The following is an 18,401-nucleotide window of genomic DNA, read 5'->3' on the forward strand; positions in this document are numbered from 1 at the left end:
GGAACATAAAATAAGAGCACTTGCGCTTAATATGAGATGCTTTCAGCATTTGACTTGAATTATCTTTTGGATGAGGACATGGTGATAATTCCTAACATATTTTATAGCGCTTATAATCTCCCCCTTATGTTAGGAAAACTAACATACATCCTCTACTACTTTGAGGAATCTATCTTTGTGCATTATGGTATATTCATTAATCGTATATCGCACATCAAAATTATTAGATGGAATAATTGGTTCTCGACCTTGAACCAATTGAGAGGGAAGAAATAATCATAATTCATTGGTCTAATGCATACAAGTGTTATTGTACTCAAAATATCATATTTCTGACCAACACATGAAGTTTTGTTCTCATTAGCGATGGTTTAACTATTTATCAAAGGCATTCAACACTAAACCATCATCATCAAGATAACTTTCTTGATTGCACAATTTGAAAATTATGTTCTTAACTCAATTTTATTGAGCAAGCAACTTTATGAATGTTAAACTACAAGTTGACAATGAATGTACATGTGATTATCTTATTGATGCATCTTTTCAACATATCACATGATAGGTGAACGGGCCCTTATTCACCTTTTATAATTTTCAGATTTGAAGGGATCCAATCCCAAAATTAGTTGGTCCAACCAACTTATCATGAGAACAAACGACATAAACAATTCTTGAAGAATCTTCTAGTTCTTCAATACATGCACATCTTTGAGATGTCACAATCGTTCATATCAATTTATGAACTTTTATTCTAATAAACTCCAAGTTTACCATGACATGTACTTTTTCTTTAGTAAATTTCAGATTTACTATTACATGAATAAATTTCAGATTTACTACTTCAGAAGTAGATTTCAAAATTATTCAACCTCTTTCGGAGGTGAGTTGTGATACAATCACAATCAAGTGCACGTTTGCATTAATAAGTTTCTTATTCCCCAGGAATGGAATATAATTGTGCCTTAAGCCTATCAAATTATGATAGCTTATAACCTCTTTCAAGATTTTGCTACTTCAGAAGCAAATCGAGGCATACATATGATATAGAGAATTTTTCTCTAGCATATCTTATAATCATATAAGCATGTAAAAGTATCATCACTTTTGATGATCATTATTATATTCGTGGATTCAATCACTTGTCTTCTTTCAGATATATTATGCACTGCTACCACATACACCTCAAGAATGAAGTAAGTTGTCATATTTCAGACTTATCATATATTGCTACCACATTCACTTCATGGAATGGAGCATATTCAATGGGTCGAATTTCATGACTTCTCATTAAAAATATATTATTTTGCCTTAGCCATCATAATATCATCAATATGAAATATGAAATGATATCATAACAGGAGTTATGATCATCAAAGGTCATGAGAGTAATGGAAATTAAAAACATTAAACTTTTATATTAAAGGATATAAATAAATGTAGGAGTAGTAATTGATCCATTTATTTTTATTATAAAATAAAATGATTGATAAATGAAAAAAATGAAGAAAAAGTTCAAAAAAATCACAAAAAAAATAAATAGCTTTTCTTGATTCTTAGGCATGACACATAGGATGGACTAATATTCTCTTATATATATATATATATATATACCTGGTAACTTGTCCGCGCTTCGCGTGGTCGCGAATGACTTATTTTTCACCATTCAAAGTGGATGAAATTCAAAATTATTGTTTAATCAGATCTTGCCTTCAATTCTATTCAATCTATATAGAGTGCTATGATTAGAGTATGAAAGGGCACAAAAATAAATTAGCAATATAGTTATTCATAAATTAATACACATTAAAGGACTTTGCAGTTACAAATGAGGAATATGAAAGAAAGGATTAATGAGAGTCAAAAATAAATTAGCAATGCAATAATTCAATGAGTAATACAAATTAAAGACACTAAGTTATAAACATGGAAGATGAAGGAACGACTTGATGAGGATGAACTCTTTTCTATTTTAATTTGATGACCTGAATCAATCACCATGTGATTCTGAACCAAGAGTTAAACCAAAACCACGATCATATGACTGTATGAACTAGACACCAGTGTTTGAGATGAGAAGCATTACCAAGAATCAAAGCAAAAGATTATTACCAAATAGAAAGTAATGATCACATGACTTATGTTATCTAGTTAGAAAGATTAGGATTAGTTTTTGGTGACAAAGATGTCAACATAAGCTTAGACAGGCACTCCAGCAAATAATAAATTTATCATAAGAATAATCTATACGATCAATTAAACATGGTATAAATCTAATACCAAAGTTAGTCTTGGGATACTCCATCTTATCCCATCCAATACGGAATTATTTTATACCATATCTCATACGGTATACTTTAGTCTAAGGATTAAAGATCAGAAGTATAATTTTAAAATAATTTAATCTACGTACAAATGACCGTTTTGTGCTGCTTAATGGTCACTGAAGGTTTACACTATCATTTGGGAGAACAAATGAGTTGAAGGTCAACTTATTTATTTGGCGGAGACTGCTTTTCTGAAATTCTAAAGAAATTGAAGTGAAAACCCATATCCACTCACAAAAGTTTTAACTTTTTTCCAACATAAATGCATGTCCAGAGACAACTTCAATTTCCAAATTTTTTTTTTCTACTTAACTTCAAATACTACTTTTTTATCTTTCAGATATATCACATTTTTATATCCAAGTGCCTACTAAAACCATTGCATAATTTTTATAGCAGTCATCTTGTTGTTTATTTTCTTAAGGCAAGTGTAAAATGTCATTTAAATATTAGGTCTATTTAGAAGAGGAGAGCGTAACTGTGCCACAGAAATAGAGATAACAATTTTCTGTTACAGGTAATTACAGATACATAATCTAACAACTAACAGAAAAATCTTTTCCTGACTTGTCCATAACTTCAAATCAGTATATACTATACTGTCAAGGAGAACTAAATATATGTGCCTCTGTCAGATTCTAAACCACAAGCATGGATGGTGAAAGACAATAAATATTTGGAATGGAGGTTCTAGAAGTCCTTAAGAGTAGAAAGAAGCAAAATTTAATGCTCCGGAGTATGATTTATCGGACAACAAATCCAAGAAAAACTCATGGAAATTATCATAACAAACTCGACAAAACCTATACGAGTGGAATGATGATAGTCATCAAGCAACCTCAAGTGCTTAACCTGAGTTCGAGAAGAAAATCTCATATAATAAGGACCTTAAGTAGGACAAGCACTTTAGACAAGTCAGGTGAAAAGCTACAAACCTCTCTACAAAAGTACTCGAAAAAAAGCTTCAAATCTGCTTGAGTAAAACCCGTTGAAGCTCGACTTAGAAACACTCACTTGCCAGACCAACACACACTTGTTGAGAGGATTATCTCCATCATCTCTATCGTCATCTTCACCTCATCATTTTCTTTCCTTCCAGCAGCTACCCAATCAATTCTCCTAAGCATAAGTTTCCTATATTGGTTGATTGATTTTTTCCCACCTTCAACGACAACAACACTAATACCTTCTGAGATGACTGCACAACAAGTCAAGCAGTTCTCCTGAGCATTAACAACAACTTTGAATCGGGTTTATGGGTGGGAGAGGTCATTCATTTTGTATACTAAAATAATAGTCTCTGGAATGATGTTTGGGTCATCAAAAAGTTTTCTCTTTTTTTCTCACGATGCTCCTTAGGAGTAAGCTTACGAGTAATATTCCTGTCTACATGAACCTGCTCATACTCAGCAGCTGTACTTCTCCATTTCGAGCTTTGTAGAATCCTGTGTTGCTTCTGAGCCAAGAACTTTCATTAGATTGCTCATTTTAACTTTCGGCTTTGGTGGTTTTACCGGGCCTTGTCATATCATTTCTTGTCTTTCTTTCTCCCTTGCCAATCTTCACTGGGTTCGAAGTTTCTTTTGCTCCTTTTTGGTAAGTTTCAATGGGTAGGGAGGAGGTGGAGTTGGTTCAGCAAGAGGCTCAATAGTGTGAGGGTATTCGACATATAAGGTGATCTTTTCAAACCTCAACTGTTCGTTGGTTATGATACCATCAACTACATCCCCATAAGTACCAGAGCATCCCTGGAAGATCAAGGCAAGAAAATAAGGGCAAGCACAAAAAAAAACATTAATTTTAAGGAAAACAAATTGCTACAAGACAAAAAAACTTAACCTCTAGTTAGCATTTCATTATTTTCCATCTCCAGTAATTTATATAACAGGTTAAGAAGAGGTACCAGATACAACAAATCAAAGAGGCTTGGAAAAGTATATTACGATACATCAACGTACTCCTGCAGGGTGTTCTGCAGAAAGATATTGCCAGAGAAAGGAAGCTGGAGTAATTTCATGTGGAGACAGATTGCATAATGTATGTTCTTTCTGTTCTCCTTATCTTGGGAATCATAGATTGTACAAATCACTTAGAGAATAGCGACAAAGAACTTTCGGCATGAACCCTTCTTTCGTAGATAACGAAGAGAGGAAAGAGCATATTTATCGTTAAAAATATCTTGGTGAACAGTGTTTGAGATATCAACCACACATATTACTGTTCCTTCATCAAATTTATTTTTGAAGACAGGCTCCAAATCACGAATGATTAGCACAACTTGTGATTTGTACATTCAGAATGTGTACAAGTGATTTTCTTTGATTACACAATTATTCCACCTATATATTGACAAAAGATGACATCTGAGTGGTGTCAATGATTTTTCATTGGTATAGTTACACCAAGTCTGATCCTTGAAGCTGAAAGCATGCATGCAACATCCGCCACATGGCTTTACATATAGGGAGGTGATCTCGTTTGAATGATGGTCAATAATCAGAGTACCAAGTTCAAAGGCACCTGCAGGTTTCCAAAAAGAATTGGGTTGAGGTAGTGCAACCCATCCTTTAGAAAGATGATTCATATTCATCATGTCAAAGTGTGGTTGTCCACCATGGGGATCATCACAAGAAAACACGTAAAGCCGGTGATCAATGAAGAAGACCAGTGAGTACAACATGGGAGCTTTCAACTTTGGGGTGTTGTCCATCCATTTCCTCTTTGGAATATCATAAAATTTGATTTCCAGAGGATAAAATAAATCATCATCATCATCTAACTCGCCGTGACCAACAAAGTACAATTTACGGTCACCAACGGTAAGTTCCAATCTCCTTTTAAGAAAAGAGGGGCGTTAGTAGGAGACAATGAAGTAATTGGTTATTGAATCTAGAAGTAGTAGTATGCTTAGCCAATGCATGGACAAAATCTTTATCTTTTATAAAGAAGATTACTGTAGATGACCAATTCTCGTAATTAGAGGGTAATTTTTGAATCGGTTTTCCATTTAATTCTCTTTTTGTTCGATCAAAATCAATTTAAAATTCATTGAATACAAGAGATTCAGATATATACCAACTTCAACCATCACAAAAGATGGTCAAGATCATAGCTTTACCCATGAAACCAAGATGCACAATCATACAGTATGCTTAAACATAGTGACAAAATAAAAAATTTCATCAACGATGCTTAAAATACCTCAACGCCATATCGAAATTCCCAACTCGCGTGAATGCATTCAAAATCGCAGTTCCTACAACAACATCCTCGCTATACCCTATTTTCATATCCATTGTCACTAAATCCGCAAGGGTCACTATATTATCCAATCCAATAACCACCGATAAAACCACCAAGAACATCTTCTGGTTCGACATCACTCCCCTCCTACGCACATCCACAAACCACCTCCACGCTTCCTCAAACTCACTTACCCCAACACACTCCGAAATCACAATCGTATACGACACCTCATTTCTCTCCGACATTTCATCAAACAGCTCACACGCTTCCCTCATCCTACCCACCTTCACATACTCATTAATCATCGCGTTTCAAGACGCAATATTTCTCTCACCCATTTCATCAAACATCTTCCGTGCACTCATAAAATCACCAATTTCCAAATACCCACTCAACATCTCATTATAAGACACGACATTCTTCTCAGGTATTTCTTCAAACACATTTACAACATCACAAAACCTCTCATTTTTCGCATACCTAGATAACATTGAAGTCCAAGTCCTAATATTGAAATTTATCCAAGATTAAAATTGGAATATCATTCACACTGTTTTTCAAGATTGAGTTGGAAACATTCTCTAATTGTCCATATATACAATACCTTTAACTTCTAAGAATGGAGAACTTGAAAAGGCAAAAGTCTCCATTCTTAAATGTTTTTTATTTGCCTTCCTTGAGCGGTAAAGTTGAAACCAAAACGGAGTTAGCGTATTTTTGTCATTTTTTGTGCTAATGTGGCACCTTCATTACATAAAATGGAGTCCACATCAAAGATGTCACGCCATCTAAAATGATTGAAAAAAGGTATTACGTTAGCTAAAAAGATTGACAAAAATACGCTAAAATTTAGTTTAAGGGGTAATAAGACCCTCGTGAAGTTGAAGTGTGTCGTAGCAAATTTGGTCATAGTTCGGGGTACTAGATATTTTTCTCGAATAAAAATAAGGTCAAATTTTAAAGATTATATTTATTTATATAAATTATAAAATATGTAATACTCTATTAATGACAATCACACTTATTTACTGATATAAACAATAGATAATATTGTTTCTTATCACTTGATTTTCATACTAAAAATAGATGTTTTAATTTATCTGCTCAATTTATGAAATCAAGAGAATTGTATTATATTTTTTTTTCTACCCTTTAGTATTAAATAACTATATAAAGTAACAACATAGATAAATTTAAAGTTTCAAATTATCATTAATAAGGTTAATTTAGCAAAATATACCTCTAAGTAAGATTTTCTTAAGGATTGTGTTATATCAACAAAAAGTTAAGTAATATGAAACAAATTTAGTAAGAGAGTGATAAAACACGAAAATATCCGCACATGCATGTACATACATATGTATATATACACACTTAGGGGTGGGTTGTTTGGAAACAAGTTATACCGGAATTAGTCATTACAAAATAAGTTGTACTAACATGTATGTGTGATAACTTATCTCATCACTGTGGTATAAATGGTGCGACAAATAATTTTGAGACTACCTAATATATCTAATTAAATGCGGGATAAATAATCATGAACTTTATCTCTGAATTATTATAATTATATCTCACACCAAACGACTCTTTAATACATATAATACTAAAATAACGATCTTAAAAAATAACATTGGATTTTGTGATAAATAATTTATAAAAAAATATTAATTTACTTATAAAGTTAATAAACTTAAATAAAATGCTACAAATATCCATGTTAAAAAAATATTCATTACATATAATATAAAAAGATATTACATAAATATATGATTAAAATAATAAGGACAAAATAGATATTGCATGAGATAAAGGGGTGAGTATAATTATTGTTCAATGTTGAGGGGAGTTTGATTTTGATTTTTTAATGAAAGGTGATTTTCACCGGTTACAAATTTGATTAACGAATGCTAGAAAGAATATATTAGATTGATGCCTTTCAAGATTACTTATTAGTTTTGGAGAATAAGTGGAAAATTATCACCGGAATTGATTTTAAAAATATAGATAGACTAGTTATCTTAGTGATGAGTTTTGTCAGATTAATGTTTAATTACAGATTATATTTTACTTAAATATTATCAAATTTAAAAAGAAAAAAAAAACTTTTGTAAGCACTTTGAATTTTCTAACCCAATTTCGATCCTGATTAACGAGGCTCTTAGTTGAATATGATCAAAATTGCTTGAATTGTATTTTCAAAAATCAATATAAAATTACTATTCGTATTAGTGATGTATAAATTTTATTTTTAAAAATCAATATGAAATTATTGTATAATTTTTTTTGAAAAGCGTCAATGTTGATTAAACACTTGGTTATTAGGACAAGAAGCGTATATTTCATGGCATTGTATTAATTAGAATGAGTCAGGCCAGGCACGATTTGTCATTTAATGTGACATTCAACGCGACGGAACGGATTTCACAAAAAAGTGTCTTCTCTCGTTGTTAAGATGACAACTATTCGATATTCCTCAATTTATACTAAATAATGAGTCACAATTATTCAAACTATCCTAACACATGTTTGCAAACTTAGAGAATTTTTTTTGATGGCTTTGGATTGGACAAACACCCAATAGTGATATGTTCTTTTTACTATTGCCTTCATTTTCTAAATAACTATTGAGTAAATCGAATTATGATCGAATTTGCTACGACATGCTCTAATTTCAAGAGGGTTCTATTACCCCATTAACTATATTTTAGCGTATTTTTGTCAATCTTTTTAGATGATGTAGCACCTTTGACGTGAATCCTATTTTTATGTAATAAAGCTGTCACGTCAGAACAAAAGGGTCACAAAAATATGTTAAAATTAACTTCAGGGGTTTAATAGAACTGGATGACTTATGAAATTGGAGTCTTTGACCATAATTTAAGGTAATACTGGATGCTTATCTAAAAATTATTCAGTCTTTTTAGGAAGACAAAAAAAAATAAAAAAATTTATGTTACTTGTCGCAGTGTATGTCAATGACACTTTATTAATGTGGAATAATCAAACTACATTGGATAATTTAAAAATTATTTTTAGGTGGAGAGTCCAAAAATAAGAATTAGAACATGTGGAAAGCTTTTCTTTTCACATGAGCATGGGCAGAACTATCTTAGGCGAAGGGCGTCTGATGTACATTCTTCGTTGAAAAATTATATGACATACAAAAGTTGTCAACTACTATAAGTATGCATTTAACTTTGTATATTCTTAAAATAACTAAAAATAAATTTTGGATCATTTGTCAAATTTCTGATCCCACCAAATTGCATGAGCATCGTATCAATGTCTTTACTATCTACTTTTTGATTTTGGTCTAAGTCTCCCTCATAATTTTGTATGTCTTGATTCAAATCCTGAATTTTTACAGAAAAGGGTTGATTCGAGTGAAGTTAAACCTGGCAATTGAGTCGGGTCAGATTGGTTCGGTCTTATAAACCCGGCCCAAAAAGAGAGTCCGACTCGGTTAGGATCGGCCTGGTGGGTCTACCTGGTTCTTGAACCCCCGGTCCCCGACTGGATTGCCTGAGATGGATAGCCCGATGATCGACCGAGTAATGAAATCGAACCAAGCCCATCAGTTCCCTAGACCGGCCCGGTTCATTTTTTTTTTGTGGATTGGAACGTTGGGCCAAATTAGACCGTTAGACTGGCTGACCCAATGACATTATGGTCGTTGGCAGTTTTAATCCCAAAGACCAAATGACCCAAAATTTATTTATTTTTTTAAAAAAATATTTTAATTTTTTTTTCTATAAATACCCTAACTCAAAATCCATTTTCACACAATCTCATTCTCTCTCAATTATTTTAATTATCTCCTAAAATGCTCAATTTTATTTTGGAGCAATTGATTTTGCTATTACAAATATCAAGTGAAAGTTTTCTAAAGTTTCAACTTTCGAATACTTCAAAAATTTTATATTGTCGTTCCATTTTTTACTTTTAATTTTTAATTAGTGTATTATTTGTTGAATAATTATTTTATTATTTTTGTAGTTTTTGAATATTTATTAGTTGAATTTGTAATATGGATAAATTAAGAAAAGTCTGTAAAAGTGTTAGAAATTTCTGTTCAGCAAGTGGTAGTGGTAGTAAAAAATAAATTGGTGGTGGTTCCGGTAGAGGTAGCTTAAGTACTAGATATACCCGTGTGTCTTCGGTACCAATTAACGAACTGTTTGAGAATGAAATATGTGTATGTGCTCACGATATGAACTATTTAGAAGCTCAAGAAAATTATGGTATAGAAGAAGAAAATGAAGTAGACAAGATTGATTTAAGTGTAGATGATGATAATATTGGTGCTACCTCCGAAGTCGGTAATGATAATGTTAGATCTGAATCGATTAATCGTCCTCTCCGTCCCTTTGTAAAATTCCATAGAAGAACTAGTATTGTATGAGAATTTTATACGGAAATAGAAGGAGAAACTAAGGTTCAATGCAATATTTGTGAATTAGTATATGAACATAATACCATAGGTAATAAAGGGGTACGGGTGCGTTGATGAGACATTTACGAGATAAACACCCAATAGAGCTAGCTGCAACACAAGCTGGTGAGACTGTTAGTGGGTCAACTCAAAGTAGATTGAACCGAACATTCGGATAAATAAAAAAATGAAGGACCGGAAAGAAATAGTCAAAATGATAGCTATGGGTTGTTTGCATTTCTCTTTTATTTCTTCTAATGCTTTTATTCATTATACTTAAGCAATTTATAATTCCATGTTTACATGTATTTCTAGGAGTACTTGTCGGTCTGATATTTTTAAACTCCATGCATGATATGTTTATTATTTATCTGCATTGTTAAAAAATAATCCATGTAAAGCTGTCCTAACTTCTGATTTTGATCGTGTTGTTAATTAAAATGATTATTTAGCAATTACTTGTCATTGAAGAAATAGAATTATGTTATGAAAAAACGTATTCTAGCATTTTTTTATAATGATGATCGTAGACACTCCGAAAATTTTATTTCTAAATCTATTTCTAAAGTTACAAAATATTATGGTATTGAAAGAAAAAATCTATGTTTATCTTTTGATAATGCATCTAACAACAAGACTGTTGTTGACTTGTTAAAAGTTGAACTTTCTCTGATGTTACCCGAAATATTTCATGATAAATGTGTTTGTCATATATATAATTCAATCACAAGAGATGTTCTTGAATTTCTTGAGCTTTATATTGAAAAGATTAGGCTTGCTGTTGGCTTTATTCAAGGAAATCATCGAAAAATTAGAATGAAAGAATTTTAAAACAAATGTGAATAAAATGGAGTTAGACTGATATTAATTTCCGAAAAATGTGATACTAGATGAAATTTTACTTATAACTATTTACGAACTTGTTTTACTTATAAAGTTCCTACTACAATCACTTTTAATCAATATTTTTTTTTTCTGTTGCATGATTCTGATCTTTGGGCTGCAATTGCTAAATTTTTGAAAAAAATTTATATAGCAACGGTTGAATTTTTTTGTGCTTATTATCCTACTGTTTGTAATATTTTAACTTATTTAGCCGACATTTCTTATTTGCTTAACGAATATAAGAATAAAGAAGATTACAAATAAGCTATTAATGATGATTGATAAGTTTTAAAAATATTTTTATCCGCTTCCTCCAATTTACTTGATTGGTACTATAATAAATTCATGTATGAAATTTAATATCATGTTCGAATTTACTTCTATTATTTATATTGCTTTAGGTATACAACCTGAAGAAGAATTTTCTTTGTTTACGGTTATGAGTGATATGAACAATTACATGAAAGCATTATATAACCATTATGCCTATTTACTTGATGATTTCGTACCTGCATATATCACTTCAGCTCCCGCTCCCGAGGAGCCATCATATTCTAAAAGACAGGCACATAATAGTTATCTTAATTACTTTTTTAATTTAAATATTTGGGACAGGGTGCCGGCTTCATCACACAGAACACTTTTTCGGGAAGAGCTTAAGTATTTTCTTCCACAGCCGATAAAGGATCATAAAGCAAGGATCAACACACTGAATTGGTGGAAGAATACTGAAAAATAATATCTTGTGCTTTCAAGATTAGCTAGAGATATGTTGAATATTTCAATGTCAATCATTGCATCAGAGAGCGCTTTTAGTCAGGGACGACAACAACTTGGAGACAACAGACACTCACTGAGAAACAATGCTATGAATGCTCTAGTTTACCTTAAAGACTGGATTAAAGCGGAACGAAGAAATCAAGGAATGGAGATAGAGCTAGCAGAACAACAGAATCTTGAAGAAATTATGACTTCAAGGAAAAATTAAGTCCAATGCATGGCTTTGGCTTTGGGCCCATTGATTTTGACTGTCCTATGACAGTTCTCGTCAGGGGCGGACCTACCTTGTATTTTGGGGTGCTCCAACACCCACTAAACTTGACGCAGAATAGGTACAATTACATAGAAAATATATAAAAATAGGTATAAAACATATAAAAGCACTCACTAAAACAAAAGTTGGTTGGGTGCGTTTGCATTTAAATTGATTTTAAGGTACTTTATTGGAAGGAGGTCTTTTTTCAGTTTTTAAAATTTTTAAGCACCAACTATCCTTAAATCTTGGGTCCGCCACTGGTTCTCGCTAACATTAACATGAATGAATTGAAAAAATGCTACAAAATTTGAAGAATTGTCAGTCATGTAACTTATAAATTTCGGATAATTTTGCAATCAATAAAATACAAGATTCATTCACTCCTTACATATTTTTTTCATTTAAATTGAATGTTTAATTTGAATTAAATACTTTTAATATATTACTATCAAACTTTACATGAAGTCATAAACATAACAAACATACATACATATAATGAAAAATAAAAATAATGTTAGCAAATATTACTTAGAAAACTAGCATTGACATAAAAAATACTATATAAGTTTATCTTTTAAGTAGTGTATGTAAATTTTTGAATATATATTCAACACTTCAAGTATTATTATATTAAGTAGTATGTATTGTATGTATATATGTGTGTATATTTTCTGAAGTACTATAATATGCAATGTATATATGTTGTGTATATGTTTTCTAAAGTAGTATAATATGTAATGTATATATGTTTCAACTTTCAAGTGGTATTTTAAGTAGTATATAATGTATATATATGTGTATCTATTTTCTATAGATTAAAGTCTAAAGTAGTATATATGAATGTATACGTTCGAATAGATTTTTAAAGTAGTATATGTATAATGTATATATGTTTTATGTATAATGTATCGAGTAGTATTTTGAAGTAGTATATATTGTATATATGAGTGTGTATATTTTCTATAGACTAAACTAGTATATATGAATGTATACATGCGTATATGTTTTCTAAAGTAGTATATATATAATGTATATATGTTGTATGTATATTGTTTGAAGTAGTATTTTAAGTAGTATATGGTGTATGTATATATGTGTATATATTTCTATAGGCTAAAGTAGTATATGTTTAATGCATACACGTGTATATGTTTTCTAAAGTAGTATATATGTAATGTATATATGTTGTATTTATATTGTTTCAAGTAGTATTTTAAGTAGTATATATTGTTTGTATATATGCGTATATATTTTCTATAGACTAAAGTAGTATATATTTAATGTATACATGTGTATATGTTTTCTAAAGTAGTATATATGTAATGTATATATGTTTTATTCATATTGTTTCAAGTGATATGTTAAGTAGAATATATTGGATGTATATTGTTTCTAGAAGTATTTTCAACTAATTGCATGTATATTTGTATGTATTTTTCTAATGTACTATAATATATAACGTATATAAGTTGTATGTATATTATTTTACGTAGTATTTAAACTCATATATGTTGAATGTACTTATGTGTTTAAATTTTTTAAAGTGGAAATTGAATGTAGTACACATATGTTTACTAAAATAGTATAATATGTAATATACATCTGCTATACGTTTATTGTTTAGCCTATTTAATAGTATATATGTGCGTATATATAGTATATATTGAAAAAATCATGAAAATTCAATTTTTTTTTAAAACATCATGGACCGATAACCGATCCATTACTCAAACTAGGCCAGGTTGAACTAGTCTAGACCGGTTAAAACCGGTAAAACAGTAGGTGGGCCGGTCAGGGGCCATTTTATATTATTGAGCCCGGTACAGACCGACCCACTGAGAATTGGGACCGGACCAAACCACAACCCGATAAAAGTTATTGGGCCGATATCAATTTGAGCCGGCCCGGTTGACGGGTATAAGTGAAGTACACATGGCTTCATTTAAACCCTTAACTGGCTCGTATATGTGTCACAATCTGGTGTGTCAAATTAATGGTGCAAAGACAGTTGTTTCGCATAATGAGTATCTAGACTCATCAATCACGTAGCAAGAAATTTAGATTTTTTGGCCACTTGCTTGCAAAATTAATAAAAGACTGATAATTTCAAATCTCTTATATGTCAAAACGAACATCTCTCTTTTAAGAATGGGAAAAGGACATGGGCTAGTCATTTTGAAAAGAAATGGTCAGTCCATGTAAAAGTTGGACAATTGGAGCTAGTCGGCCCAATTTAATTTCGGTTTATAGCCATTTGGCCTTCGGTCGCATGCAATCTCTATACCCAATTGATACACTTTTATACTACATTGATACACTTTTATACCACATTGATACACTTTTATACCGCATTGATACACTTTTATACAACTATTGTATAAAATATGTATTTGTATTTGGTATCAAAGATTCATGTATTTGATATCAAATATTGTATTTGATTGATAAAAAAGAAGAGCAATAATTACAATGTTATAAAATCGTATTTGATTGTTAGAAAAACTATACCAATTAGAAGTGAGGGGTTAGCACAAAATTCATTACTTTTATGAGTTTATTGTGTTAAAAAAAATGCAAATGTTCTGTCTAATATTATTGTCTAACATTAATTTTCTTTCTTCCAAAAATATATTATTGTATTGATTCGTTTATGTTTTACTTGCATTTCACTATTTTTATTCTCCCTCCATAAAGTCAAAAATTGTGTGCTGACTACAAGGTTCGTTGGACGAAATCAATGCATCCTCTGAATCAGAAATGGGCTTATACTATTTATTTAGCATTTAAAGGGAAAAAGATGAAGATAGTAGCAAAAAAAACCTAAATAACTATATTTTAGAATTTAAAAATCAATGACCATTCGATCAAAAATATTTTAGTTCAGTGGCTATTCTTGTCCTTTCCCCTTTAAGAATACCGTAAAACTAAAAAAAATGTGAGTGATATATAAAACTAATTCCAACGCGAGTAACTTGATATTCAACTAAAATATACAAAGGCAATCAATGGACAGTTTTTTTTCTTTATTCCTTATATATAAATAGTTAAGTGTACACTGTACAGAGAAATTGAACAGTACCACCTTTACATTTTTCTTCCTGCCTATTTTCTCTGTCCTATATGAAATTCTACATTTATAATCTATAATCTATAATCTATATCTATAGCTATAATCTATAATATATTAAAAGTGTGAAAACTCTTAGAAAAATAATTTAAACTTTTTACCTTTCATGAAAACTCTTAGAAAAATGATTTAAACTTTTTACCTTTCATTAAAACTATTCGCTTTAGACAAAATTGTCTTTTCACTATTTTTCTCCAATTAAATTTCTCAAAATTTAAAAACAAAAAAAACTATTCAAGTAAAAAAAAATTCAGTCGACATTTTTCTTTTAAAATTTGTGTCCTATATGGTATTTTCGTACTATTAAAACAAGGACTTAATAACTATTCAAGTTAAAAAAAGTTCAATCGACATTTTTCCTTTTTAAATTTGTGTCCTATATGGTATTTTAGTACTATTAAAACAAGGACTTACAAAAAAATAACAATTCAAGTTAAAAATAATTCAGTCGACATTTTCCATTTTCCTTTTAAAATTTGTGTCCTATATGGTATTTTAGTACTGTTAAAACAAGGATTTAAATTTTCCTTATAATCACAAAATCTCCTCCACAAAATCATATTCTTCTTTACAATAAAAAAAAAAACACAACAGAAAAAATCCAACCAATCCAACAAGATCCAATCAAAAAATTTATTCGTTTCTGATCGTTTTCTTGGATGTGATATAGTCAATTTATTTTGGTTATAATTATTTTTGTTATGTTTTGCAGCATTTGTTTCGACAAACATCTCTTTTCAGTGATTTGATTATTTTTACTATTATTTGTTGATAATAGATTTATGTACAAAGGCAGGAATAAAAGGTTTGTGTACATGTATATTGTTGTTGCCACTAATATTAGATTACCACCAGGATATTCTTATCCGTGATAAATTCTACCATGTGTCTCTTGTATTTTCATTATATCTTTTTTAGACTATTTTTGTATTGAGTGAGGAATCTATCGAAAACAACCTATCTACCTCACCGTTGAGAGTTGAGATAGTGATACGGTCTTGGTATACTCTATCCTCCTCAAACTCCAATTCATGGGACTACACTGGGTATATCGTTGTTGTTGGTAAATTCTACCATACATTATGTTTTATATCATCACTATTTGCTTGGGTTTCAAAAGTCACTACAAAAAAAGGATAAAATTGCGGGGGTTATTTTAATCTCCGTAAAATTACATGAAATACAGGAGTTAAAAAATTGTCGCTAAAATTTATACATTTGCGGGGTTTTAAACTCCCCGCTATTAATTGCGTGAATTTTGAACCCCTGCTATATATAAAAAAAATTCTAAAAAATTATCGCTTATGCCAAAATAGTTTTCCGCTCTTTAATTAAAAAATCTCCCTCATTTTTCCCCAAATCACTGTCTCTCTCTCTCATTTTTCCCCAAATCTATTGGCCCCTCTCTTATTTTTCCCCAAATTAACTGCATTGCAATGGAGCTTGTTCTGAAAACAAAGGAACTCACGGTGGTTGTTTGTGACAGATTAAGAAAGTAGCCTCTCTCTATTCAAACCTCCGAAAATATCAAAATAATAATTGGAGAATCAGAATGGTGGAGCCAACGGGAATGGGTTGATGAAAACTTCAAGTCAAATTTAGAGCGTTGTTACAAAGAATGGTAAAACTAATGACAGAACAATCAAAGTTAACGTTGCTTCCGCTGTATCTCAGGTGATGTGCCAATTATCTTTCATATTTTCAATTGTCGGTGGTATTATATTTGATTATTTGTCCTCTAACATCATCTTTTTTTACAGAGCTAATTTGGGCATCTATCATTCTTCTTAAAAGGGTTTATAATGTTCATGGTTATTTCACCTGTTGCTTTAATATTTTGGATTTAAAGTAATGAATTAAATTCTATGGTAAAGATTCAAATATGCACTTTAAGTATTCAAAGTTAAGTAGATATGTCATTAATAATTAGCTCACATATTAAGATGATGTTTCTTAGCTTATAGGCCAAGAATATACTGACTAGTGCTCACTCAAACATCATAGCACACTGATAAACTTATTAATATTTTTAGTTAGTTTTTCACCTAACTTTGATTTGTATACCATGCCTGCTGTAACTTTAACATAGTTTTGTTAATACATATTACAAATATTCTACTTAATTACATTACTATAATTAAGTCATTTACCTTTCTGGAAAACTATATGCTTTTACAAAAAGAAAATCGAGGGTTTGTTTTTCGTTGTTTTCTTAGATAGTGGAAAATATTCTTAAACATTATTAATAACAGTATCATAATTGGGTTATCAATCAAATGTTAACAAGTGTATTGAGCTTAACTTTTTGTTGCTTCATTCAGGGATTAAGAGAACATAGGAAGGACCTTCTTGCACCGGTACAATTTGCTGTGATGTATTTTTCTGTCAATGTCTTAAGTTTTTTCTTTCAATAACTGTTCCTTGTTTGTACTATCCTTGCTCCCTGGTTTCGATATTTGGATTGCTTGATTATACACCGAGTAATTTCTTGTTTCATTTGTGTTTTGTTATCATCTTATTTATTTATAATAAACTGGTATTGCTTTGGTGTTTAAGCATTTTAAAGCATTCTTAAGTTGTACATTCAAAATTTAGCACATTCACTTGATTTTCTATTTCTATATTCTCAAGATATCATAGACAAACCAGCTATCCAGGATTTCTTTGCTGCACAAGGTTCCATGATAAATAACAGAGTGTTTTGGTATGAGAAGTCAATTTCTGAAAATGGTTTGGAGAAATGACTCATTTGCAAGTTGATGAAGGGATAAGGATTCAACCTTTCCGCAATCAAAACATAAGAAAGTTTTTTTCATATGACAAGTTGATATGTATAAGCATAATATAGTTATAAGATAAAGGCATTAAGGGAGGAAAAAAGAAAAACTTATTGGAAGCGGCGTTGAAAGATGTTTGTCTGAAAACATTTGGCAAAATCAAGCCAATTGATTGTATGCTGGAGATGTTAGCTATTGTAACTCTAGAGGGATAGCATGGTGTGGAAGTAGTTCTTCAAGAAAGTTTTATAGATCACAGTGATCCTTATGTCCTTGTTAGTGCCAAGATTTTATTTGTCAATTTTAACTCCTTGCCTATCTATAACTAATAATATAAAGATAGTTGTTCTAACGTTGATGTAGGATCATTCGAATCCGAACCAAGTTAAATTGTGTATCTTTTCTCTTGCTCTTTAAGTTTGACGGAAGATCGACGGAATTACGCCGGAGGTTGGCCGGTGAATTGAATTCCGATCGATGAGCTTGGGTTTTTCAATGGTGAAATCGTAGCACATTGATTGTTATATGCCTTTTTGGTTTTTTATGCTTACCTGATTAATATGTTACT

The 18,401-nt window shown here is 30.8% G+C and overlaps 1 pseudogene; it reads right to left on the reverse strand.

Annotated features, from left to right (window-relative positions):
• Nucleotides 1-3,266: 3,266 nt before the first annotated feature.
• LOC107865539 lies at nt 3,267-5,878 on the reverse strand (annotated as a pseudogene).
• Between the last annotated feature and the right edge of the window lie 12,523 nt (nt 5,879-18,401).

Source organism: Capsicum annuum, chromosome 3, assembly GCF_002878395.1.
Source record: "Capsicum annuum cultivar UCD-10X-F1 chromosome 3, UCD10Xv1.1, whole genome shotgun sequence".
Taxonomy (NCBI): Eukaryota; Viridiplantae; Streptophyta; class Magnoliopsida; order Solanales; family Solanaceae; genus Capsicum; species Capsicum annuum.